Source organism: Etheostoma spectabile, unplaced genomic scaffold (assembly GCF_008692095.1).
Source record: "Etheostoma spectabile isolate EspeVRDwgs_2016 unplaced genomic scaffold, UIUC_Espe_1.0 scaffold00002315, whole genome shotgun sequence".
Lineage (NCBI taxonomy): Eukaryota > Metazoa > Chordata > Actinopteri > Perciformes > Percidae > Etheostoma > Etheostoma spectabile.
Window position 1 is genome coordinate 1821 of NW_022602882.1, and position 26998 is coordinate 28818.

At 40.3% G+C, this 26998-nt stretch overlaps 11 non-coding genes across 11 annotated transcripts; 7 read left to right on the forward strand and 4 right to left on the reverse strand.

Moving 5' to 3' along the window:
- Positions 1–8906: 8906 nt before the first annotated feature.
- trnaa-ugc (transfer RNA alanine (anticodon UGC)) lies at positions 8907–8978 on the forward strand. Its single transcript has one exon. It is a non-coding gene; the product is annotated as a tRNA-Ala (tRNA).
- A 246-nt stretch (positions 8979–9224) lies between these two features.
- trnaa-ugc (transfer RNA alanine (anticodon UGC)) lies at positions 9225–9296 on the forward strand. The gene has a single exon. It is a non-coding gene; the product is annotated as a tRNA-Ala (tRNA).
- Positions 9297–14029: 4733 nt separating this feature from the next.
- trnaq-cug (transfer RNA glutamine (anticodon CUG)) lies at positions 14030–14101 on the reverse strand. The gene has a single exon. It is a non-coding gene; the product is annotated as a tRNA-Gln (tRNA).
- A 948-nt stretch (positions 14102–15049) lies between these two features.
- trnae-uuc (transfer RNA glutamic acid (anticodon UUC)) lies at positions 15050–15121 on the reverse strand. The gene has a single exon. It is a non-coding gene; the product is annotated as a tRNA-Glu (tRNA).
- Positions 15122–15591: 470 nt separating this feature from the next.
- On the forward strand, positions 15592–15663 carry trnaa-cgc (transfer RNA alanine (anticodon CGC)). The gene has a single exon. It is a non-coding gene; the product is annotated as a tRNA-Ala (tRNA).
- A 2060-nt stretch (positions 15664–17723) lies between these two features.
- trnaa-ugc (transfer RNA alanine (anticodon UGC)) lies at positions 17724–17795 on the reverse strand. The gene has a single exon. It is a non-coding gene; the product is annotated as a tRNA-Ala (tRNA).
- Positions 17796–17980: 185 nt separating this feature from the next.
- trnaf-aaa (transfer RNA phenylalanine (anticodon AAA)) lies at positions 17981–18062 on the forward strand. The gene has a single exon. It is a non-coding gene; the product is annotated as a tRNA-Phe (tRNA).
- Positions 18063–19547: 1485 nt separating this feature from the next.
- Positions 19548–19619, forward strand: trnaq-uug (transfer RNA glutamine (anticodon UUG)). Its single transcript has one exon. It is a non-coding gene; the product is annotated as a tRNA-Gln (tRNA).
- Positions 19620–19842: 223 nt separating this feature from the next.
- On the forward strand, positions 19843–19916 carry trnat-cgu (transfer RNA threonine (anticodon CGU)). The gene has a single exon. It is a non-coding gene; the product is annotated as a tRNA-Thr (tRNA).
- Positions 19917–20734: 818 nt separating this feature from the next.
- Positions 20735–20816, forward strand: trnas-uga (transfer RNA serine (anticodon UGA)). The gene has a single exon. It is a non-coding gene; the product is annotated as a tRNA-Ser (tRNA).
- A 1857-nt stretch (positions 20817–22673) lies between these two features.
- Positions 22674–22755, reverse strand: trnas-aga (transfer RNA serine (anticodon AGA)). The gene has a single exon. It is a non-coding gene; the product is annotated as a tRNA-Ser (tRNA).
- Positions 22756–26998: the final 4243 nt, after the last annotated feature.

Consider the following 26998-nt stretch of genomic DNA (forward strand, 5'->3'; position numbering starts at 1 on the left):
CCCGCGTTCTCCCTAGATTTTTTTCTTTAACTGTCTAGGGCCATGCACCCCTTAGCCCTCGATCACAAACGTATTGGGACACCACTAGGTCCAGCGTGAACGCGCAAAAACAGGGGAAGGGTTAGGGTAAGACAGAGAATGAGATTAAGCCTAACCCTTGTATCATTATCCCCCCCCCCCCCCCGGTTCTACCAAAGGAGCCTCAGCAACTCAGCTGGCGACCGGAGCAGGAAAGGAGGAAGAGGAGGAGCCTGCAGCAGTGAAGGAGGAAGAGGAGGAGCAGCCTGCAGCAGTGAAGGAGGAAGAGGAGGAGTATGTGGTGGAGAAGGTTTTGGACCGCAGAGTGGTGAAGGGAAGAGTACAGTTTTCTGCTGAAATGGAAGGGGTTCTCAGAGTAAGTAGAGTCCTAGAATTAATAATTGGGGTCCTTGGTCCATATATACACACCACACACACAACCCACACATTCTACAGCATAATTTGTGGCATTGTACCATACCTCAAAGTTGAGGTTTGGTATTTTGACACTAAGGTGCAGACCCGCAAATAAGTTTACAATATGGCAACAGATAAAAGGAATAATCCAAATTAGCAGCTAGGGTGAGATGTATTTCCTAAAAAACAAAGTGTGAGGAGATGTTTTTCTGTCTGCACTCACCTTTCCAGTGAGGATAACACATGGGAGCCACAAGACAACCTGGACCTGGACCTTATCACCGAGTACATGCAGAAACACAAGGAGACGGAGGAGAAGAAGAAGGAGGGCAAGAGGAAAGGTGTCAGGGAGGAGGAGGTGAGTGAAGAAAAGAAGGTACTCCAGACTGAAGAGTCCCAGAAATCTAATCTCAATATTAATGAATGCACACAGAGGGCTTCACAAATGTCTTTTAGGATTTATGTATTATACCGTAATTCCTCAAAGAAAAGCCGGTAGTCAATTAAACTGCGTCCCTCTGATAGTGGCTGGGGGGAGACACGGATCAATAAAGGCCGGGGAAAATCTGTGTGGATAATCTCCTCAGTGCATTTCATATAATGTGCAGTCACGTTTATCGTAATTTACATTTCTACCAATTTAACTTAACAGATTCAACAATATATTCATGCTTTGTTTTTCTGGATTATGGTTCTCATGTAAAGTATTTCTTGTGACCAAATTTGGATTTTTGATCTAATTAAGAAACAGAGAGTGCCAACCAATCCCCTGAGTCTGAGAGGCTGATGACCCCTACAGATACTAGATCAAGTTCAACTGGGAGTCAAACACTCTCACAAAGAACTGTAACCATGGTAATGCAGCTGTGGAACTTAGACACAGACATTCTGTGAACAATGCTTCTGGTTTTACTTAGCTCGCTCCACCATGGCGCCTTACTAACTCGCTCACTCTGTTGATCTACAAACGGAGATCAATGGACATGATGTATTGTTGGGGGGGGGGGGTGTATGAGGCCACCCCCATTTCCACCAATCATTACACCGTTGAATGCAAAACCTTTACATACAGTTGTGTTCAGAATAACAGCAGTGATTTTAAAGAAGTGAATAATGCTCAAAATCCTTAGAATAGCTTTTAATTCCACACTGCCTACAAGACCAACATTGATCAAGTCTGTGTCTACCTTTACAGGAAGTGAAGAACTAGGAATATTAACACCTTTGTATCCAAAACCTTTACATACAGTTGTGTTCAGAATAACAGCTGTGTTTTTAAAGAAGTGAATAATACTCCAAAACCTTAGAATAGCTTTTAATTCCATAATACCAATGCTTTGGGAACACTGGCCATTCATTTCCAAATCAGAACAGGACCAACAATGATCAAGTTTGTGTTCTACCTTTACAGGAAGTGAAGAAAAAGGAAGATTAGCAGTATTTGCATTTTTCTTTACAAACTTAAATGTTTACTGTATTAACTGAAAAAATGTGTCAGGATTTGAATCCCTGCACTAATATTTAGTTGCATAACCATTATTTCTGAGAACTGCTTCATATCTGTGTTGCATGGAGTCACCTGTGATCAGGTATTCCAGCCCTGGACCATTGAACTACATCCCATAATTCCTCTGCATTACTGGGTTTTGCCTCAGAAACAGCATTTATGATGTCACCCTACAAGTGTTCTCTGGGATTGAGGTCCGGGGATCGGGCTGGCCGCTCCATAACATCCATCTGGTTCATCTGGAACCAAGACTTTGCTCCTTCCTGGTGTGTTTGGGTCCTTGTCTTGTTGAAAGACCCGTTTCAAAGGCATTTCCTCTTCAGCTTAAGGCAACATGACCTCTTCAAGTATTCGGATGTATTGGAACTGATCCATGATCCCTGGTATGTGATAAACAGGCCCAACACCACAGTATGAGAAACATCCCATAACCAGCATGCTTTACTGTCTTCACAGTGGACTGGGGCTTGATTTCCGTGCAGGGGGGTCGGAGGACAAACTGTCTGCGGCTCCTAGACCCAAAAAGAACAGTTTCCCTCTCATCAGTCCCCACAATGTTGTTCCATTTCTCTGTTGGCCAGTCACTGTGTCCTTAGGTTGTTTCCCACGTCGGTCAGGCTTTGGATGCCATTTCAAGACATTTGAAATCATTTTGGCAGAACAGCTTATAATCTTCTGTTTTCCCCTCTTATATCAACTTTTTAATCAAAGTCCTCCGTTCCTCAGAGCAGTGTCTGGAACGAGCCATTTTGCTGAGTATTTCAGTGTGAAATGCACTATAACCAGCATGCACAACATGTTCTTCCTTCCTTCCTTAAATATGTACAGTGGTGTGAAAAAGTGTTTGCCCCCTTCCTCATTTCCTGTTCCTTTGCATGTTTGTCACACTTAAGTGTTTCGGAACATCAAACCAATTTAAACAATAGTCAAGGACAACACAAGTAAACACAAAATGCAATTTGTAAATTAAGGTGTTTATTATTAAAGGCCCTGTGTGAAAAAGTGATTGCCCTCCTTGTTAAAACATACTATAACTGTGGTTGTCCACACCTGAGTTCAATTTCTCTAGCCACACCCAGGCCTGATTATTGCCACACCTGTTCACAATCAATGCATCACTTAAATAGGAGCTGCTTGACACAGTAAGGTCCACCAGAAGATCCTTAAAAGCTACACATCATGCCGAGACCCAAAGAAATTCAGGAACAATTGAGAAAGAAAGTAATTGATCAGTCTGGAAGGGTTATAAAGCCATTTCCAAAGCTTTGGGAATCCAGCAACCACAGTGAGAGCCATTATCCACAAATGGCGAAGACATGGAACAGTGGTGAACCTTCCCAGGAGTGGCCGGCCACCCAAATTCCCCAAGAGCGCATTAACGACTCATCCAAGAGGTCACAAAAGACCCCACAACAACGTCCAAAGAACTGCAGGCCTCACTTGCCTCAGTTAAGGTCAGCGTTCATGCCTCCACCATCAGGAAAAGACTGGGCAAAATGGCCTGCATGGCAGAGTTCCAAGGAGAAAACCACTGCTGAGCAAAAAGAACATCAAAGCTCATCTCAATTTCTCCACAACACATCTTGATGATCCCCAAGACTTTTGGGACAACATTCTGTGGACCGATGAGACAAAAGTTGAAACTCTTTGGAAGGTGTGTGTCCCAGTATATCTGCGTAAAAGGAACACTGCATTTTATAAAAAGAACATTATACCAACAGTAAATATGTGGTGGTAGTGTGATGGTCTGGGGCTGTTTTGCTGCTTCAGGACCTGGAAGACTTGCAGTGATAAAAGGAACTATGAATTCTGCTGTCTACCAAGAGATCCTGAAGGAGAATGTCCGACCATCGTTCGTGTACTCAAGCTGAAACGACTTGGGTTCTGCAGCAGGACAATGATCCTAAACACACCAGCAGTCCACCACCGAATGGGCTGAAGGAAAAACAAAATGAAGACTTTGGAGTGGCCTAGCCAAAGTCCTGACCTGAATCATATTGAGATGTTGTGGTATGACCTTAAAAAGGCCGTTCATGCTCGAAACCCTCTAATGTAACTGAATTAGGACAATTCTGCAAAGATGAGTGGGCCAAATTCCTCCAGGACGCTGTAAAGCCTCATTGCACGTTATCGCAAACGCTTGGTTGCAGTTGTTGCTGCTAAGGGTGGCCCAACCAGTTATTAGGTTTAGGGGCCATCACTTTTTCACACAGGGCCATGATGGTTTGGATTTTTTTTCACCTTATAATAAACACCTTCATTTACAAATTGCATTTTGTGTTTACTTGTGTTGTCCTTGACTATTGTTTAAATTGGTTTGATGTTCCGAAACACTTAAGTGTGACAAACATGCAAAGGAACAGGAAATGAGGAAGGGGGCAAACACTTTTTCACACCACTGTATATATACAGTATATAGATTGATTTTGGGCCATAACTGACACCTGTTTCTTCACAGAATCAATCAGATCACTAATTGACCACAACACTGCTATTAAGTTGAACATGCTCCTTTCAATTACAGATTCAATTCCACAGAATGAGCAGCATGCAGATCATGACTGTTGGTTTTCTTGGACTCTACAACACTTACTAGTAAATTATTTGCCATGTAGAAATATCACTTTCACCAAAAAATAATTTGAGATTAGTCATGCTATTATTGTGAACACAACTGTACATCAAAGCTAGTTTTATTCCAGAGCACAGCAGAAAGCTCTGCTGAGCTTCAGAAATGCTTGAGGAAATGGAGCTTGCGTGGACAATACCACATTACACTACCAAATTACTTACTTACACAATAGTGCTGGCTATACAAGTTTGATTTAGCAAAAACGACAACCTAAAACAACAGGTCAAAGGTCAACTGGTGCCCCTCATTGCCAATGCCTATCAGGGACAATGGTTTCAATTTACTTTACTGGAGTAGAGTTGTTCCAGCAACATGAAGACAACACGGTAACCCCTACAGATACCAGTGAGAGCTAAAAATCTGTGGGAAAATGATACATTTACAACTTTCCCGGCACTAAAAATCCTGTATGATCCCCCATTTGTTACTAAACAGCTGGAGACCACACATAAATTGATCAAAAGTAGTTTATTTATCATAAACTAACCAACACTGGATCTTACATTTCCTATAATGCAACTCCATAATATGTTGGCAGATAATTAAGAAAAGTAATGCATCAGTCCAATGCATTACTTACTTACAATGTTCCATAGACATCCTCTAAATGTTGTTTCTAGTTTAAGATAGAGCTCTACAGCATGGCACCTAACTAACTCACTCTCTTGGTTTTTCTCTGTTGATAGAAACGGAGAGGAAGAGGAGTCAAACGTCACCGCTGTCAGCAGTGTGACAAATCCTTCACAACATCTGGATATTTAAAGATTCATCAGAGAGTTCACACTGGAGAGAAACCTTACAGCTGTGATACATGTTGGGCAGCTTTCACACTACTGAGTGCTCTGACAAGACATCAACGCATTCACACTGGAGAGAAACCGTACAGCTGTGAACAATGTCGGGAAAGTTTTTCTCAGAGTTGTCACCTTAAAGCTCACCAGCGCATTCACACTGGAGAGAAGCCGTACTGGTGTGAACAATGTGGGGAAACCTTTTCTCGTACTAGTTACCTTAAAAAACACAAGCGCATTCACACTGGAGAGAAACCGTACAGCTGTGAACAATGTGGGGAAACGTTTTCTCATAGTGGTAACCTTAAAACTCACCAGCGCATTCACACTGGAGAGAAGCCATACTGGTGTGAACAATGTGGGAAAACCTTTTCTCGCAGCAGTAGCCTTAAAACTCACCAACGCATTCACACTGGAGAGAAGCCGTACTGGTGTGAACAATGTGGGGAAACGTTTTCTCAGAGTAGTAACCTTAAAAGACACCAGTGCATTCACACTGCCTCGTTGTGAACATGTTTCAGAGCCAAGCTGTTTCCTCCTCCTCATGCCCTGATAGCTGTGTTGTTATATTCTGATCTTCTCTCCACATTGAAGGCTGACCAGCAGTAACTTTATCTTCTGAGCAACATTTATGTTATTGTGGATCAGCTGGACTGTTTTCTTCTGAACCCTTTACCATTTAGGGACCAGAATCGGTGCCTGAACCCATCCTTTTAAAAATACATTTTTTAAATGTATATTTTAAAAAAAAAAAAGGAGCACAAAAAGACAGTTGGCAACATTTAAGAATGGCTTGTTTATTGCTATATGGTCCAAATTAAATGTTTACAAAAAAAAGTAATATTTCTCCAGTAAATTGCTGCTTAATGACAAAAACAACCACTAGATGGAAAAAGGCAGCGCTGGTGTTTCAGTAGCACCAAAATCCCCGTTACTATTCGGTCCGATAGATACCGGGTGTTAAGGCACCGGTGCAGTACTAGCACTGGGTTTCGGTACCCAACCCTAACCACAATGTACCCACCGTGGGAAGGAGAAGGCCCAACGGAGAAACATTAAGAGGTTTACAGATGTTTTGGTTGGAAAACGTAGACATGTTTGGAACTTTTTTTATTTTGTTATAACTTTCTACTCATCTCGAGATAAACATACAAATAATTTTTTGGCTGACAGAAAGTCAGTGTAATTTTCATTTTAGGAATTCATTTTTGTCACCCTTATATATTTCTAAACTCCCGAAAGTTGGCAGAAACTCTAAGCTTTGAGCATTGTGAGTTTAATAAGTGCAAATTCAATATTTGTGTAAATTGGTCCAAACAGTCCTCTCATCATTACAACATACTAGAAGTTGGCCATTTTTAATTGTTTTAAAAAAAGTTATTGTTGTTTTGTAGTTTCAACATGTTTTTCTACCTTGTGGAATTTCATGTAATAATCTTTGTCTGACATTTCATATTTTCTGTGACTGAATGTGGTTTAAAATCTGTTGATGTCTGTTCAGACAATTAAACAAGGCCTTGTGCTGATTATTTGAGACTTGATTTGGTGGATTTATCCTTCCTGCCGTTTCTGTGTTTAAACTCCTTGATAAGAGAACGTTTCCATCCGCTAAAAGTGCTGAAAGACTCAGATTATTATTCTAAGTGTGTGACAACATTATGGGATGGATCCCTACAGAGAAAGACCTTTTAGTTAAAGAATAAGATTCTTTTGGTTTAACATGAAACCGCCCCGAAATCACCAACAATTAAGGTGATTTTCTTACTAAACCAAGTGATATAGCAAATTGTGTCAATGATTATTTCATAAATAATCTTAAAAATATTACACAGCTACACAACACGGATTTGTCAAAAACATTGATAAATAAGATCATGGAAAGTAAAACATGTAGCTTTAAATGTAAGAGTGTCAGTGTTTTGAAACTTGAATTATTTCTGATGAATTGTAAAACAAACCACCTGGTGTGGACTATCTTGAATATAAGTGGATTAAGCCAATAGTTTCAATCATTGTTCCTACTATTACTCATATAATTAATATGTGTTTTATGGAAAATATATGTCTGCAAGCATATGTAAAGTTGTGCCAATACCAAAGAATAAGAAAATGCCTTTCTCTGGATCAAACAGTAGACCAATAAGCATATTACCAATTATCTGTAAAATAATGGAAATAATTGTTTATGAACAAATTCAGTTTTATTTTTTAAATAATAATTTAATTACAGTTTTTCAGCTTGCATACATACAGAGGAAAACACTCAACTGCCACTGCCCTGACTCAGATGGTTGATGACTGGTTTAAGGATATGGACGAGAGGAAAATAATAGGTGTTGTGATGCTTGATTTTACTGCAGAATTTGATATAATTGTTTTACCATCTGTTTTAGATAAAGCGAGCATTTCAATGTTTGCTGATGAGTCTACTATATATTTATCAGGAACTGAGATTGGTGATCTAAATACTAAACTACATAGAAAGCTACAGTCAGTGGTGGACTGGATCAGGAGTAACAAACTGATTGTTAATGGCTCTAAAACTACTAGTTTAGTGGTTGGAACTCCTTTTTTCAATGTTCCAACCGAAACTTGAACTCAGTATAGAGCAAACATCTGTAGAGCAAAGAGAAGAGGCTAAACTTTTGGGTGTGGTAATTAAATATAGATTGTGTTGGGACAAACAGTTCAGAAGCTGGTAACTAAATGGGCAACACCTAGTCAGTTATTAAAGGTGTGCAAACCTCTTCACACCATAGATAGGTGAAAAAGTTCTTCAGGTTTGGTTTTTTCACATCTGATTACTGCTCAGTGGTGTGGTCCAACACTTCAGCAATTAATATGAAAAAATGACAAGTGATTCAGAGTAAAGCTGCACATGTGGCTCTCTCGTGTGGGTTTAGATCAAATGTTGATAACATGCATGAACAACTCTTATGGTTTAAAGTTAAAAATAGATTGTATATTGCTAATGTTTTTTTACATAAAGTTATAAAAAACACCTTTTATTTCAAACAGAAAACTATCCTTTAGTACTGCTACACATCATTATCCACGGGCGTGCAGTAGGAGGGAGTTTTATTTTACCTAAAGTGAAAACTAAATCATTTAGCGTTCTGTCGGGTACAGAGCGATGTGTGAATGGAACTCTCTCCCACGACGATCAAACACAACTCTCAGTATGTTAAAAATCACTTAAGACATATTTATCTCAAGGAATTAAATATGTAATTTAAAATTAGTTTGTTATAGGGCTTTTGTTATCTTATTTCTTAAATTGATTTATCTATTCGGAGTAGTGTCTTTTATTTTATTTCTTGTATTAATTGCGTTAACTTTAAGATTTAATTATGGTTAGTATTTTCTAATTTATGTCTGTGTGTGTGTAATGAAATGTCATAAAGAGTATTGTCAAAGAAAGAATTGTAGGACCCCAGGAAGAAAAGCTATTAGTTCATGCTGAAGCTAATGGGGATCCAAATAAAACAAACAAGTTTACTTCAACATTTTTACCGGGTAGGGGTTTCTGTAGAAACATTCAGGGGATGTAGCTCAGTGGTAGAGCGCATGCTTTGCATGTATGAGGCCCCGGGTTCAATCCCCGGCATCTCCAACAAGTGTTCTGTTACAGCAGTCTGTAAAAGAGCTGCAAAACTACTTTTGACGCAAAACATTTTACCGAAATTGAATTTTGGTAAAAAGGAAATGCAGCTTAGATTTGTCACTGACTTGAAAGGCTAGGGTCAGGTAGATTGTCATGGGGTCTTTTCATGGCTCCACTGACCGAGTCAGGTTTCCGATAGCGTTCTTCTCTTATTCAATGATCTTAGAAAAAGTAAAAGAAATGTGGAAACATTGAGGGGATGTAGCTCAGTGGTAGAGCGCATGCTTTGCATGTATGAGGACCTGGGTTCAATCCCCAGCATCTCCAGCAGGTATTCCTTGTCCAGTCTGTCAAAGAGCTGCAGAAGCTCTTATTCTGAAAGAGAAAATGAAACAATGCAGCGAGTATTAAAAGGCCATAAAGTGGATGATTAATTTATCAAGTGTCTAAAAACTCGGTGCGCTTTACTCAACAATTGAAAAGGATTAGTGCATATTTGAATAGCACAGCACAGTGTTGTGGGTTGCCGTGACCTCCTTGCATTTATGGTAATTAATGCAAAATCAGTCTCAATGCCCAGATGTGTATCAAGATTTGCAGTGAACATTGCATTGCCCAGTGATGGTGGTATAGTGGTGAGCATAGCTGCCTTCCAAGCAATTCACCTGGGTTTGATTCCCAGCCATCGCATTAGTTTTCATTTCGTGGGGACTTGCTTTATTTGTATCTCTGTTATGGTACAAATAAGGACGTTGAGGTTAAGAAGGTTAAGGACGATGGGCTAGAAATCCATTGAGGTCTCCCCGCGCAGGTTTGAATCCTGCCGACAATGAGAGGTGTTCCTCAAGAGTGGTAGCAAAGACAGTGTTATCTCAGAAGTAGTGGAAGCAACCCATCTCCACCAATGCATTTCTTATCATTTATTTTCAGTCTCTGGTACAAGATTTGCAGTGAACGTTGTATTGTCCAGCAGAAAGGCAACAAGTGTGTTAATTTTCAACTATGATTTATACCATAGCAGTGCAATAACTTTGCCCAGGTTTGATTTCCAGCCATCGCAGTTGCATTTACAGGTTTTGAAGTCATAAACAACATTAACATTTCATGTTTTACCCAAGTTTCTTCTTTTATTCAGTGATATTTCAATTTCCTTGCGGGAGTCATCCCAAAAGGATTAATAAAGATAAGTCTAAGTCAATCTCAGAAAAAAGTTTAAAAAAACTGAAAATCTTCAGGGGATGTAGCTCAGTGGTGGAGCGCATGCTTTCCATGTATGAGGACCTGGCATCTCCAGCTGGTATTATGGTGGAGTCTTTAAAAGAGCTGCAGAAGATATTACCTCCTGTGGTAATCTGACTGGTAGGGTTATAGAACGTAGTGGTAGACTAAGACCTCCTGTTACACAAACTAAGAGGTATGCTCTCTCTTTCATACCTCAGACTATCAGACAGCACAACAAGCACTTTAAATGTGCATGTTTTACAGTCTCTATTTTACTGTATCTATGTAATAAATAAATATAAATAAATTGTAGTATATATAGTAGCATATTTATTATACTACACTCCAGTTTTTATGGGTTTAATGGCAGGCATGAGCAAATTTGAGATGCCATTAAGTTTACTCTTCAGCAGGCAGAGACATTTCACTTCAAACACTTGCAGCAACAGATGCTTTGTTAAACATCAACAGACTAGAAATAGACTTACTGCTGATACAAAGCATAGGATGGTTTCAATCCATCGACCTCTGGGTTATGGGCCCAGCACGTTTCTTCTGCGCCACTCTGCTATGCTGCGCATACCCACGGGCTGGAAAATCTGTGATTGACATTGTGAGGGAAGGTGGCAACCAAGGCTCCAACAACTTACGGGTTGTAAAGTTAAACATTTGGTAGACCTTGCAACTATCTTTTATGTGAGCTTCCTGATTACTCACACATTGATAATTAACATGTAACACTTGTGATTGGCTGGTGTTTTAAAACAGGGCATTGTGAGTACAGATATAAACATCAGTAAGTAGTCTACCATGTTGCCTCTTTTCATTTTAGTTTGGACACCCAGTGAGGCTTACCGCGATGGTTTGGACTGGGTCGACTAGGGTTTTCGGCTGCTCTTTGTTTCTACTGACTTCTTGTAAAAAAAAAAAAAAAAGCAAGTAACATCACTCAAAGAAAGCTACTGCGATGGCAGAGAATTGAATCCAGGTCAACTGCTTGGAAGGAAGCTATGCTCACCACTATACCACCATCACTGGACAATACAATGTTCACTTCAAATCTTGTAATACATCTGGGCATTGAGACTCGAAGTGCGCTCTATCACTGAGGTAGAGGCCCTGATGAGTCAGAAAATCCCTCCAGGGGGTCCTGTGTTATCACATCAACAAGAATGGGAAGTGTGTTCATATAAGTTTTTGCTCTTCGATAGTTCAGTTGGTAGAGCGGAGGACTGTAGAAGCGTAAGTCTGTAATCCTTAGGTCGCTGGCTCAAAGGAGCAGTCTTTTCAAGAGTTTCCCTTCACAGATCAATAAAGTATTTCTGATTCTGATGTAGAGATGGACAGACGACCATAAAGCATAAAACTTCTTACCAAGACAGAACAAGAAAAAAAAGAAGAGGTGGGGGAGACAGAATTAAGTCCTGACAGAATAGAGCACTACAGACAAAAGATGTGAAATAGTGACAAGTGTGAACAGAAGAATTGGAGAAAAAAAACTAGCTTCTCTTCTTTCCTGTTTTTGTACACAAGCCAAAGTTTTACAAAACAAAATATAACTTTCCCCGAATCCCTCAGTTAAATCACAGTCAATATTTGTCTCACAAACCATCTCAATGTCCAATTTAAATCATTTATCCAACAGAATTGAAACTTTAACTTACCCCTGCTGTTTGAAATTGCTTCCTTGTCGTTTGGATTTCAGAGTGGAGTCAGCGAGCCCTCAGTGGTTTCTGACCCTCTGTCTCTCAAAGATGTTTGGCGAGGTTTAGAGGCAGGTGATCATCAGACCCCTGGATGTTCCCTCATCAGTCACCAGCGAGTCCCGATCTGATCCCTCCTTGAAATCCTGCCGACAACGCCAAGTTTGTGGTGGACGTTTCTTGAACAGCGAGGGAGGAATTTGGTTTGAAGTGAGACTCTGTTGAAACAGAATAAAGACAGGCTGCAAACTGGATCAAAGTTTAGTCTCCGGTGAAAGTTGAATTGTTTTCTGCTGAGAACAATCAAAAATGACAAGAACAGCTCTTACAATGCACCAAGTTACAGAGTAACAGTTCTGCGTGAATACAATCAGTAATACACTTCTTTATATCCAGTGTCCCCAGAGGAAAAAAAAAACCCTGGTATGTAAAACCGTTTAATCTTAAACTTCAGGCAGACAGTTGGTTCTATTAAGTATTTCTGAATCTGCCCTCCTTGCGTTAAGTTTCTTGACCGGTCATTCTATCTTATCTGAAAAAGAACATCTTGTCTCTGTGGATAGGCTATGGTCTCGACCTGGGACCTGCTGTGATAAACACCGCTTTAGAAAACTGTTTCTTTCAGACTTCACGCCATTTATCCTATGACAAAAGGATAGATCCGCTGTCGGGGGTCTGATTTAAATGAAATGGTACTCTTTAAAGTGTTGGGGTTCTAGCGTTAAACTAATGAGTAGGAATTTGACAAATCTAAATCAACCAAAAACAAATTCTTTCAAATATTACACCTGAATCCTTCAACTCTTGATTTTTCCCTGACCAGGAATTGAACCCAGGCCACGGCGGTGAGAGCGCCGAATCCTAGCCACTAGACCATCAGGGAGTCACATCCATCAAATTTATCTTTGTAGATGTGAGTTTCCTTTTCTCTTACTGGAATGACTCATATTGTTTTAGAAGAGGAATTGCTCCTGGCTAGAGCTTCAGAAGGCAGGACATGACAGATTACACATCTGTCACATAGTCAGTTTGTAGTCTTAAATACCAAGTCTCTTGCTGTTCCTTGACTAGTTGCCCCCCCCCTGCTTTGCATCGCTCCAGGTAAGTAGAAAGCAATCTGTTATGCACCTTTGCATTGCACTAAAATGTCAAAATTTGGACCTGAATCCAACAATAACATTACTTGACACTCACATACTGTAAGTCATTTAGTTAGCTAAGCGTTCAGAGGATGTGGGAAGAAGCAAGTCAAGAACAGGTTTTGAAGGACTTGCCACAGACAGTGAATACAGCAGTAGATATGTCTACTGTGTACAAACACATGGTAACTTTACATCTGTTGACAATAAAAATGCTCACAAAACGCTTTACTTGCAATTGCGTTTCTTGCGCACATTCATGTCCTTCTACATACAAATAACTGGTATGTTCTTTATTCCCAACATCATGTCTCAGACATTAGTTCCAGATGAAAACATTAGTTGTCAGAGTGGGATTTGAACCCACGCCTCCAGGGGAGACTGCGACCTGAACGCAGCGCCTTGGACCACTCTGAAAACTCACATTTTCAGAAGGACCTGTTTAAAAAATTATGATATAATCATTTCATGATATAGTAGGTTCTCAGTCATCCATGTCATAGTTAACAAGGGAAGGTTTCTCAACTGTCAGCCCAAATATATGGGCGTTCAATTTTTACACAGAAAGGGTTGGACACAGTGCCCACTCCCCCACCCATATCTGACAATTGAAAGCTGTGGGGAAAGGGGGGTTCTAAAGCTAATAGACCATTCAACAAGTAGTTCTGAAGCACTATACTGACCCATTCAGGATGAACACTGTGTACTCTGACTGCAGCAAGTTCATGTTTCAGTGATACCTAATTTCTATGGGATTACGAGACTGAATGCAAAGTTTGTATCCCCCATGTACCTAAGCCTATCACTTCCAGTCAACACTGTCAAATTTGGAGCTCCTTCAAGTTACATTAACAACCAGGTGACTCCTCAACATGCCCCCACCAACATACTGTTTTCAGTCTAAATGGCCAAGGACATTAAACCTGTAAGCTCACTTTAAACTAGATGTGTGAAGTTGAAAGGTTGATCTTTTTCATCTGTGCTGTGGCTTTAAAACAGGTTCCACTGAGATTTGAACTCAGATCACTGGAGTCAGAGTCCAGAGTGCTAACCATTACACCATGGAACCTTTTGTTACTACCCTTGAGGCTGCAGCCGGGTCCCTGGCATTCAGCAATAAATATAACAATTTTTGATCAACCCATATCCATTGCATGCTTAAAATAACATACCGGTTAAAGCCCCGCCCATTTTAAGACAACCTAACCCACTTCCAGGTTAAATCCTGTCCACTTCTGGGTTTGGCCCCGCCAGTTACAGATACAGATAATTCACATGGTTAACAGATACAGCTGTACTTGCTCATCTTTATTAAACACTTCTTGAGTTAATCCTCCACTTTTTTTCCTTTTTACGTACGTAACTACAGCTCTGATTTAATACAGGATCAATGTCAGAGATCGTACAGATCTTTCTGCAGACTTTCACCAGCTAAAAACCAATTCTTATACCGGGAGTTGAACCAGGGCCACCTGGGTGAAAACCAGGGTTTTCCTTACTATTAGAAGTCTTTAAGAGCAGCAACCAATACCTTTTGGACACCACTTAGGCCAAATGAATGTAAAATCAAACTAACTGAAAGCTTTCTCAGATCTACTGATTGTAGTCTCCAGAGGACTCCTTAAGAATGTCTGTGAAGGTTATTTAGGCAGAATCCAGACTGCTAGACCATATGGGACTGACACGTTGAATAATAACAGTGATTTTATGAATACATCCATAGATATGCCAGGAACAGGGCACATAAATACATACATGACTTGTTGATAAAACACTGCAAGAAGTGTGGTCCGGCAGTAAGGATTTAGGTTTTCACCTTTTCTCCACCACCATGTCTAGTTAAAGTTTTACAATGTTTGATCATAAAACATATATTATGTCTATTTATTATCATTATATGAGCTAGGCTTGGGGAAATGCATATCAGGCATAGGGTACATACTGCTCTCATTTAATACAGGACCAATGACACAGATGTTACAGATCTTGCTGCAGACCTTCATCGGCTAGATACCAATTCTCATACCGGGAGTTGAACCCGGGCCACCTGGGTGAAAACCAGGAATCCTAACCGCTAGACCATATGGGACTGACCACATGTTAATAACAGGGATTTCATGAATCAATTCATAGTCTGGCTGGAAACAGGCCTTCTCTTGAACGTGAATGAACAAGCTTCTTAAGTAAGTTTTATCTTGAAGCTTTTGAGTGTTCTCTAGGTTTTTATCAGCTTTAACTATTACTGGACAGCGGGGGCACAGAGCAGAGCAGAGCGGCCGTTAGGGAGGAATCCTCCTCCATGTTCAGCTCCATTTTGAACCTGTAGGCTCACTTTAAACTAGATGTGGAAAGTTGAAAGGTTGATCTTTTTCACCTGTGCTGTGGCTTAAAAAAAGGTTCCACTGAGATTTGAACTCAGATTGCTGGATTCAGAGTCCAGAGTGCTAATCATTACACCATGGAACCTTTCGAAGTATCGCTAGTGTTTGCTTGGCACAAACTGGCCACATGTGTGATATTGAAGACACACAAATATCACAACAGATCATTGATCTTTCAGGGGATGTAGCTCAGTGGTAGAGCGCATGCTTCGCATGTATGAGGCCCCGGGTTCAATCCCCGGCATCTCCAACAGGTGTTGTTGTCCTGACTGTAAAAGAGCTAGAAGGGCTCTTATTCTGAAAATGGAAACAATGCAGCAGGAATTAAAAAACAAAAACATAACAAGTGTCTACCAACTCTGCACTTTACCCATTTCCTGCTTTACTCAACAATTGAGAAGGATTTGAGCACTTTCATATAGCACAGTGTTGTGGGTTGTAGTGACCTCCTTGTGTTTATGGTAATTAATGCAAAAATCAGTCTTAATGACCAGATGTGTTGCAAGATTTGCAGTGAACAGTGATGGTGGTATAGTGGTGAGCATAGCTACCTTCCAAGCAAATGACCGGTGTTGGATTCCCTGCCATCACAGTAGCTTTCTTTGAGTGATGTTACTTTTTAACTTTGATTTATACAATAGCAGTGCAAGCATTTTGCCATGGTTTGATTTCCATTCACTACCAGGTTTTGAAGCCATATACAACATTAACATTGCATATTCCACCCAGGTTTCTTCTATTATTCTGTGATCTCACAAAAAAGTAAAAAAAAATCAGAAAGTCTTCAGGGGCTGTAGCTCAGTGATAAAGCACATTTTGAGTGTCAATGCCCAGATTTCATCGTCGTTATAATTTTGGCCGCACTCCACAAACATTCATTGTTATGCAGATGATACTCAATTATATCTATCGATCAAGCCAGATGAAACTAATCAGTTAGCTAAATTTCAAATGTGCCTTCAGGATATTAAAACCTGGATGAGCTGTAATTTTCTAATGTTAAACTCAGATTAAACTTAAGTTATTGTTCTGGGGCCCAAGCACTTCCGTGACACATTATCCAAAGAGATAGTTACTCTGGATGGCATCACCCTGGCCTCCAGCACCACTGTGAGGAATCTTTTCACCTACGTGATATTGCAAAAATTAACATTTGTATAAATATGACATGTATTATGTTCCAGATGTATCAGTGTTACAACAGGTATCAGCACTGTAGTTTGCATTTTAAACTTGACATGCCATTAAGTTTCCTTTTCACTTGCACACTTGCAGCAACAGATACTTTGATAAACATTCACAGACTGGAAATAGACTTAGTGCTGATACAATTGATGAGATTTAGTAGAGGTTGGTTTTGATCCATCGACCTCTGGGTTATGGGCCCAGCACGCTTCCGCTGCGCCACTCTGCTCTGCTATTTAGGCTCATGGGATGGAAATTCTGTGATTCACATTTTGAGGGAAGGTGGCAACAAAGGTTCCAACAGCTTACGGGTGGCAAAGTTTAACATTTTGTAGACCTTGCAACTTGCGTATCACTTTGCTCAGCCTCCCTGGAAGCTTCAGCCAATCCTCCGCCAAGTTGCCTCTTATGTTTTTAGTTACTTTACCAACACATTACAGTTCAGCACAAATGATGAAGTTGCATTCCAGCAATGCAACCTTTGCAAATGTCAGTGGTGGGATTTTTTTTTTTTGGTGGGATAAATCCAGCACCTTAGACCACTCAGCCACACTAACTGCATGCAACGAGTCTCCACATCGTGACACGCACAGGGACTGTAACTAATGGTATGCTTGTTAATATTACTGGGACAAACCTTTCGCAAAGAAAAAGCTAATACTTCATTGAAAAATAACAGTACTTTATTAAAAACAATTATCACACTTTGTCATTTTTCTCTGGCATTGATTGTTGATTTTAGAATGTTGCAACCAGCATTAAGTGAGTAGGTTTAGGTCTGTGTGAATATGAGTTGAGCATTTATCTGGGCTGAATTTGTGAACATCTTCTTTTGCATATTCACTGTAAAGAGCCATTACCCCTCCAACTGCCAACTATTGTTCCAGAGACAATAGGATATACAATTTTAGATTGCAAGGTAACTATCCAAGACCAAAGGCTTCACTGAAATACCTCAAGTGATCAAAAAGGTTTGTCAACTATACCACCATCATTGGGCAATGCACTGTTTACTGCAAATCTTGCATTAAATCTGGTCATTAAGACTGACTTTTGCATTAATTACCATGAACATAAGGAGATTGCCTTAGTCTTTCAGAATAAGAGCTTTCGCAGCACACTTATTGGAGATGCCAGGGATTGAACCCGGGGCCTCATACATGCAAAGCATGCGCTCTACCACTGAGCTACATCCCCTTAATGTGCGCAGACATTTTACTTTTTCTGAGATCATTGAATAAGAGAAGAAACCTAGGTGAAATATGTAATATTTAGGTTGCATATGGTTTCAAAACATGGCGGTGATGAAGCAGATTTACAGCTATAGACTTTGCAAATCAGTGGCTCACGTTTGCCGCCATCAAAGCTGCCATTTGTTTTCAGGTAGTGTGGCCGGGCGGTCTAAGGTGCTGGAGTAAAGCTCCAGTCTCTCTGGAGGCGTGGGTTCAAATCCCACCACTGCCATTTGCATCTATTACATAGCAGGAACCAACCGATGTGATGTCTTGCAGCTGTGTCATCAGTGGTAGAGCGGTTGCCTGCCAATTGGAAGGTTGGTGGTTCGATCCCCGCCCCTGCAGTCATTGTCGAAGCGTCCTTGGGCAAGACACTGAACCCCGAGTTGCCCCCGGTGCTGCGCATCGGAGTGTGAATGTGTGTGAATGTTTATCTGATGAGCAGGTGGCTCCTTGTACGGCAGCCCCGGCCACAGTGTATGAATGTGTGTGAATGGTGAATGTTTCCTGTAGATGTAAAAGCGCTTTGAGCAGTCGTTAAGACTGGAAAAGCGCTATATAAATACAGCACATTTACATTTCATTTGGGCTGAACTTGGTGAAGTAACTAGAATCATCCATCAATCACCTTGCTGAGATTGTTCCTTGTTAACCTGAGGTTAAACAATTGGTGAAACCTTCCTTTCCAGCACTTTGGAGTAGAAAATCAACAAATAATTGTGATAATCTCCATATCGATCAAAATAATTGTGATTATCATTTTGGCCATAATCGTGCAGCCCAAAGAGATCTAATGTTTTATCAAACCAGGTTGGGCAAGTAACCTTTCTGCTGACTTCTTGTTAAAAAAAGCAAGTAACATCACTCAAAGGAAGCTATTGCGATGGCTGGGAATCAAACCCAGATCAACTGCTTGGAAGGCAGCTATGCTCACCACTATACCACCATCACTGGGAAATACAATGTTCACTTCAAATCTTGTAATACATCTGGGCATTGAGACTGTGAAGTGCACTCTATCACTGAGCTACAGACCCTGATGATTCCGAAATTCCCTCCAGGGGGGTCCTGTGTTTTCACATTAACAAGAATGGGAAGTGCGTTCATAAACATTGTTGACCTTCAATAGCTCAGTTGGTAGAGCAGAGGACTTATTATTATTTATTAATATAACATTAAAAATAATCACGTTAGTCATATTTTTTATGAATTAATTTATTTAAAAAACTATTAAAGAAGATAAGGATAAACAAGATAAAGATAGGATGGCTGAGCGTTCCAAGGCTCTGCTTTCAGGTCGCAGTCTCCACTGGGGGCTTGGATTCAAATCCCACTTCTTACATGAATTGTTTCCTTCTAGAACAAATTCAGAGACATGGTATTGGGAAGCTTGAACTCAGCTATTCTCTACATTGTAGTGGACATTATTTTGCGCAAGATACTGAATTGAAAGTACAGCCGCACCTTTTGTGAGATCTGCATTATCAACCCATGTAAGTTACCATGTGTACACAGTAGACCTATCTACTGCTGTATTCATTGTTTGTGGCAAGAGCTTTAAAACCTATTCTTGACTTGCCTTGTTCCACATCCTGTGTGAACACTTAGCTTACTAAATGACTTAAGTTAGCCTGTAATTGTTGTGTGCCTTCAATAGCAAAGTGTAATATTATGGAAGAAGCTGCCTGGCAAACCCATGTTGCATTTCAGAACAGGGTCCATGGTGTAATGGTAAGCACTCTGGACTTTGAATCCAGTGATCCGAGTTCAAGTCTCGGTGGACCTGGTTTTAAGCCAGAGCACTGGTGAAATTAAAAATCAAAAACCTGTACCCTTTAGGCTAACGGGTAAAATATTCTTGGCTGTTTGACTGAAAACAGTATGTTGGTGGTGGCTGGTTGACTGTGACCTGTCTTCATTTTAACCTAAAGGAGCTCCAAATTTAGGACTTAGTTGAAACATATTAAAGATATTTCACTAGGTCATTATATTTTTGCAAGACGCAAGGAGGCGCTGTAGCTTAGTGGTTAAGCGCCTGTCTCGTAAACAGGAGATCCTGGGTCCAAATCTCCCAGCAGTGCCTTGTTATCACTTAATAAAGTGTTTCCACATTGTTACTGACCTTACACATGTGCAACAAAGATGAAGCCTGATTTTCTAGAGCACTAAAGTGACAGTGTAATTTGTTTTTGTACCATAACATTACATGTGTCCATGTAAAGCGAATAAAGCCTTTTGTTGTGGAGGTGTTGTTGCAACTTTAGTGTGAAGATTATAAAGTTTTTATTATCATGAATTTCAGTCTTACCTTGGAAGCTTAGAATGGATCTTACATGAATTCATGAGATCCTGTGGGTCCTTGTGACTTCAGTGGTCCGTCATGGCCTGCAACAAATCCGGACCTGGTGGGTGTTGACAGACTGTGGATCACGGAGCAGACACGAAGCGGAGTGGATCCACAGTTGGTGGAAGTCAGGGGTAAGGCCTCCTGCACACTGCCGTGGTGTGAGCATGGCATTTCTGTTGCGTGGCATTTTCTTGGTCTTTGCACACCAGAAACTTTTCTGACGAGGCGATGTTACTGCTAGCCTTGTCTGTACACATGTATGTTTCTCATTGACATGTGATTCAATAACTTGTTAATTGTTAATCTGGACTGGTTCGGAAATGAATCAGATCATCTAAAGGGGGTGGATTAACTACCCACATTACACCTGAAATACCCTCAAGATTCGAATGATCCTTTGGAACTGAAGTGCTTGGGAATCCCCATCAGTCATTCAGAACTGCCCAAGGTACTTGTGAGATAGGCTCTATCTTTGTCTGATTGATGGTACCAACTGTAATGGAGTCTGTCAGGCCTCAGGGGTTCTCCGCTGTAAAAACAGAGTATATTTTACAGCTATGATGGCCGAGTGGTTAAGGCGTTGGACTTGAAATCCAATGGGGTCTCCCTGCGCAGGTTCAAACCCTGCTCACAGCGATTGCTAACAAATAATAATTCAATGAGATATAGGGGAGGATGATGTTTTGAGAAATTAAAGTTCATCAGATCTCTACGAGTTGGCTCCCTCTTCTTAGATCCATGATGACTCAGTGATTCTTCTTTCAGTTGCATATCGCGATATAGTCAACTAATATCAAATAATCAATGTATTATTTTCATTCCAGCAGCACTGAAGACGTTAAAATCAGGCAGTGCCAGTGCTAGTGTTTGCTTGGCAGTTTCTTTTAATAATATCCCCATGTATTCTTATTACCACTGCTGTCGTATTAGTTTGTTTTGCCGTGCGTATGTCCTGTGTTTTTCTATTTTGTATGGAAATAGCGCTGTGCCGGTGCTTGCGGATGACTGGTGAAGGACGCCCACACCCAACTCATGATTGGCTGCAGCTGTTGAGTATGGGATATTTAAAGAAGCAAGATGGCGGACGTCAGGGGGGAAGAGGCCAGCAGACATTCCTCATCCTCCTCGCCTCCCAACCAGCCGGCCACACGTTGTCTTATTAAGTTGATGTTGGTTCAGTACTTTTCAGTTTCCTATGTGTAAGGGTGGACCTCGAGAAGTGTTTGGTTTTTCTCCTGTTTTTCTCAGTTTATCGGCACGGCGCCACAGCACGAAGGCGTTGTAGGAGGACACGTTGAGGATGTTGTGGACACATCGAGGGGCCAGCGCGCCATCTTCCTGAGGCAGCTGTACGTGCCCACAAGCTTGTCCCCTGTGTGCGTGTCCAAACAAGAACATGGAACATGGAACAAGATGGAAGAAAAAATTTAAAAACTACACACACACACACACACACACACACACACACACACACACACACCACACACACAACACCACACACACCACACACACACACACACACACACACACACACCACACCACACACACACACCTGAACATGAACAGCAGAGCAGAGTGGTGCAGCGGAAGCGTGCTGGGCCCATAACCCAGAGGTCGAGGATCAAAACCGTCCTCTGCTAATTCATATGCTTTGTACCAGCAGTAAATATATAAAATTTATATATAATTTCCAGTATGATGTTTAACATAGCGTCTGTTGCTGCTAGTGTCTGAAGTGAAACGTCTCCGCCGGCTGAAGAGTAAACTTAATAGTTTGTCAAGTTCATTTCATCCATAAAAATAGAAACTACAGTGCTCATACCTGCTGTAACACCCATTAAAACTGGAGCATAAAACAATAAATACATTACACTACATTTAATAAATACTGTAAATAGTACCATGTATGTTTAAAATGCTTGTTGTGCTGTCTACCAGTCAGATTACCACAGGAGGTAATATCTTTTGCAGCTCTTTTAAAGACTCTACCATAATACCTGCTGGAGATGCCAGGTCCTCATACATGTAAAGCATGAGCTCTACCACTGAGCTACATCTCCTGAAGATTTTCAGAGTTTTTTACTTTTTTCTGAGATAGACTTATCTTTATTAATCCATTTGGGAAGACTCCCGCAAGAAAATTGAAATATCATTGAGTAAAAGAAGAAACCTGGGTAAAATGTGTAATGTTAATGTTGTATATGGCTTCAAAACCTGTAAATGCAACTGCAGTGGCTGGAAATCAAAACTGGGCAAAATGCTTGCACTGATGATATTATTCATAGTCAAAAAGTAACATATCTGTTGCCTTTCTGCTGGACAATACAACGTTTACTGCAAATCTTGTAATACAGACTGAAAATAAATGCTAAGAAATACATTGCTGGAGGCTGTTGGCTTCCAGTAGTTATAAAATAACACATGAAGGTATATCTGCAATTTGGTGTAATGTCATATGTTGTTGGTTATCTACCGCTCTTAAGGAATGCCTCTCGTTGTCGGCAGGATTCGAACCTGCGCGGGGAGACCCCAATGGATTTCTAGTCCATCACCTTAACCACTCGGCCACGACAACCTGAAACACATCCCTATACCTGTTTGCATGAATGTTCATAAACATTTCAATTGGTTAGTAATATGAGACATGGACAAAGTGCAAATCCTAGTCTGTGGATAGTTGTGGATGAAGTTTGATTGATTGATATGCTCCCTTATTTGTACAAGAGCTATTTTGTAAGAGAGATCTAATGTTTTATCAAATCCGGTTAGGCAAATAACCTTTCTGGTTACTTCCTACTTGTCTCTGCATTTGTTCAGAGCTATGTCTGAATGCTGGAGTAGTGTGGATACGTGGCCTAAATATAACAACAGATATGCGTTGTTATAGGAAAACAGTATTAAATGATATATAGTCCAAGATAGACAAAACCTTTACATCAGCATTGAGCATGTACCTGCTGTCAAAGAGAGCTTTACCGTGACGTAGGATCACCTACCTCAGGATCCAGGAATCCACAAAAACAACAAATGAGGCTAAAGAGTTATGTAAACATTTGAATTAAAACATGTATGTGCATGAGTGAAGACAATGAAACCTGTACTCTTTCTCTATCTATGTTGTTTCTTCTTGCTGACATAGTGCCAAATGTTGTCCGGCTCACTGATGACTCGACTGAACCATTTAATTGTCTCACTCAGTGTTAAAAATAAAAATAAAAAACAAACATGTTTTCTGCCCGGTTTCCAATCCAGGACCAGTTTCAGCAGAGTCTGATTTAAAGGAAATGGTACTCTTTAAAAGTGTTGGGGTTCTAGCATTAAACTAATGAGGAAGAATCTGACAAATCTAAATCAACCAAAAATAAGTCCAGGAACTCACTTTTTCAAACATTACGCCTGTATCTGTCAAGTCCTGACCATTCCCTGACCGGGAATTGAACCTGGGCCGCAGCGGTGAGAGCGCCGAATCCTAGCCACTAGACCACCAGGGAGTCTCATCTATCAGATTTATCTTTGTAGATGTGAGTTTCCTTGTGCAAATGTGAAAAGTGACGTGTAAAAAAAAAAGCTTTACAAATTTTGGGAAAAACCCACGAAGATTTAAGAAGGAAAATCAGAGGGAGAAGACGGGGACCGATCGGTGGCAGAAGACGGGGACAGATCAGAGGGAGAAGATGGCGACAGATCAGAGGGAAAAGACGGGGACAGATCAGAGGGAAAAGACGGGGACATATCAGAGGGAGAAGACAGGGACAGATCCGTGGGAGAAGACAGGGACATATCAGAGGGAAAAGGCGGGGACATATCAGAGGGAGAAGACGGGGACATATCAGAGGGAAAAGACGGGGACATATAAGGGAGAGAAAACGGGGACATATCAGAGGGAGAAAACGAGGACATATCAGAGGGAGAAGACGGGAACAGATCAGAGGGAGAAGACGGGGAAAGATCAGAGGGAAAAGACGGGGACAGATCAGAGGGAAAAGACGGGGACATATCAGAAGGAAAAGATGGGGACAGATCAGAGGGAAAAGACGGGGACAGATCCGTGGGAGAAGACAAGGACAGATCCGAGGGAGAAGACAGGGACAGATCCGTCTGGAGAAGACGGGGACAGATCACACGACCAACCCAAAATCATGAAGACAGAGACAGATCCTTTTATTCGTCCTTATTTCTTGTTGGAGAACAGAAGAACTCAGTTTTGGTTTTATTTTTCTGTTTCTTCTTCCTAATGAAACAGGTTGTACTATCTGAGGTTTATTCATAGTGTGTGTGCATGTGCGTGTGCGTGTGTGCGTGTGCGTGTGTCAAAAAAAATGATTCAGTTTGAAATATATTTTTATCCACAAATTAATTTTAGTCTTCAAAGCCTTGTAGTAACTCATAGTATAGTACGTCAAAATATTCATAAAAAGTCATAGGATAACGTGTCAAAAATTCATAAAAGTCATAGTTTAGTATGTCAAAAAATCATGAAAGTCATAGTATAGTATCTCAAAAAAGTCATAAAAGTAATAGGATAGTATGTTGAAAAACCTAAAAAGTCATAGTATAGTATGTTGAAATATTCCTAAAAAGTCGTAGTGTAGTATGTCGTAACAAGTCCAAATTTAGTTGTAGTACTAGTAAGTCATAGTATAATATGTCAAAAAAATCATAAAAGTCATAGTATAATATGACAAATATTCAAAAAAATTCATGTCGAAATATTTATAAAAAGTCATAGTTTAGTATGACGAAAAAATCATGAAAGTCATTGTATAGTATCTCAAAAAAGTCATAAAAGTAATAGGATAGTATGTTGAAAAACCTAAAAAGTCATAGTATAGTATGTTGAAATATTCCTAAAAAGTCGTAGTGTAGTATGTCGTAACAAGTCCAAATTTAGTTGTAGTACTAGTAAGTCATAGTATAATATGACAAATATTCAAAAAAAATCATAGTATAACATGTCAAAAATTCATAAAAGTCATAGTATAGTATGAAAAAATATTCATAAAATGTAATAAAAAGTCAGAGTTTAGTATAACAACAAAATCATAAAGAGTCATAGTATGTATGTCAATGTCAATTTTGAGTATGTCAAAATATTTATAAAAAGTCATAGTTTAGTTTGACAAAAAAAATCATTAAAGTCATAGTATAGTATCTCAAAAAAGTCATAAATGTCATAGGATAGTATGTCGACAAAAACATAAAAAGTCATAGTATAATATGTCGATAAATTCCTAAAACATTGTGTAGTATGTCGTAACAAGTCCAGATTTATAGTTCTTGTTGTAAAACAAGAAGAATCTGAAGGCCTCTGAAGAATGCAGGCATTGATCCCGCTACCTCTCACATGCTAAGAAAGCGCTCTTTATAAGTCATAAGTCATAGTATAATATGACAAAAATTCATACAATGTCATAAAATTAATTGTATGACAAAAATTCATAAAATGTCATAAAAAGGCATAGTATAAGATGTCGAAACATTTCATAAAAAGTCATAGTATACGTTGAAAAATTCCATAAAAAGTCATAGAATAATATGTTGAAAATTCATGAAAGTCATACTATAGTATGTCAAAATATTTATAAGAAGTCATTGTATAGTATGTCGTAAAAAGTCCAAATTTATAGTTCTTGTTGTAAAGCAAGAAGAATCTAAAGTCCTCTGGAGAATGCGGGCGTCGAAACCCCCTACCTCTCGCATGCTAAGCAAGCGCTCTACCATTTGAGCTAATTCCCCTTTTCATTAAATGTATTAAAAATCATAGTTTAGTATGTCAAAAAATTCATAAAAGTCATAGTGTAACATAACAAATATTCAAAAAAAGTCATAGTATAATATGACAAATATTCAAAAAAAGTCATAGTATTAAATGTCAAAAATTCATATAAGTCCTAGTATAGTATGACAAAATATTCATAAAATGTCATAAAAAGTCAGAGTATAGTATGTCAAAAATTCATAAAAAGTCGTAGTATGGGGAAGATGGCGGACCGCGCTGAGGAGTAGACGTGTTTGCAGGTTGCTCCACCTATTCGTGTTTATACACCTCACCCACAAGTCTTTAAACAGAGTACTAACGGTCGTATGTCGAGCAGTAGGAAAATGACGAAAAAAAGCAAGGGGTTCAGGGCCGAAAAAGGTTCTTGTGAAGAAGATTTGGTCGAAAAAGATGCCGAAGCTGAGACCGCGGAGCTGGCAAGTGCTACTGCAGCTAGTGCTAATGTTGGTAGCACTGTGCTCCCGGCTACTAACGACGACATTTTAGCGGCAATACACAAAATGAAAAGTGCCGTGGACGACAGGTTCGACGAGCTTAACGGGTCCCTTTCCAACCTTCAATCGGCTTTGACAGCTGTTAGCGAACGTGTGTCCACAACAGAAGACGCAATTGAATCGCATGAAAAACGCCTGGATGAACTGGAGAGGCGACACGAGAGCCTAGCTTCCCAGTGCATGCTACAGCAAGCTAAATTAGATGACCTGGAGGCCCGCTCCCGCAGGCAAAACATCCGTATAATCGGAATAAAGGAGAAAGCCGAGAACGGCAAGCCAACGGAGTTTGTCACCAAATTGTTACCGGAGCTACTGGGGAAGGAGCACTTTGATTCTCCCGTGGATGTGGACCGGGCCCACCGAAGCGCGGCACCAGCAAAAGACGGGAAACTGAGAGCTATCATCGCCAGGCTGCACCGCTTCCAGGTAAAGGAGCTGGTACTCAGGCTCGCGAGGGAGAAGGCACCGCTACTATATGACGGGCGTCCGGTGTTCGTTTTTCCTGACTTAACATCAGCAACCATGAAGAAGCGGGCGTTATTCCA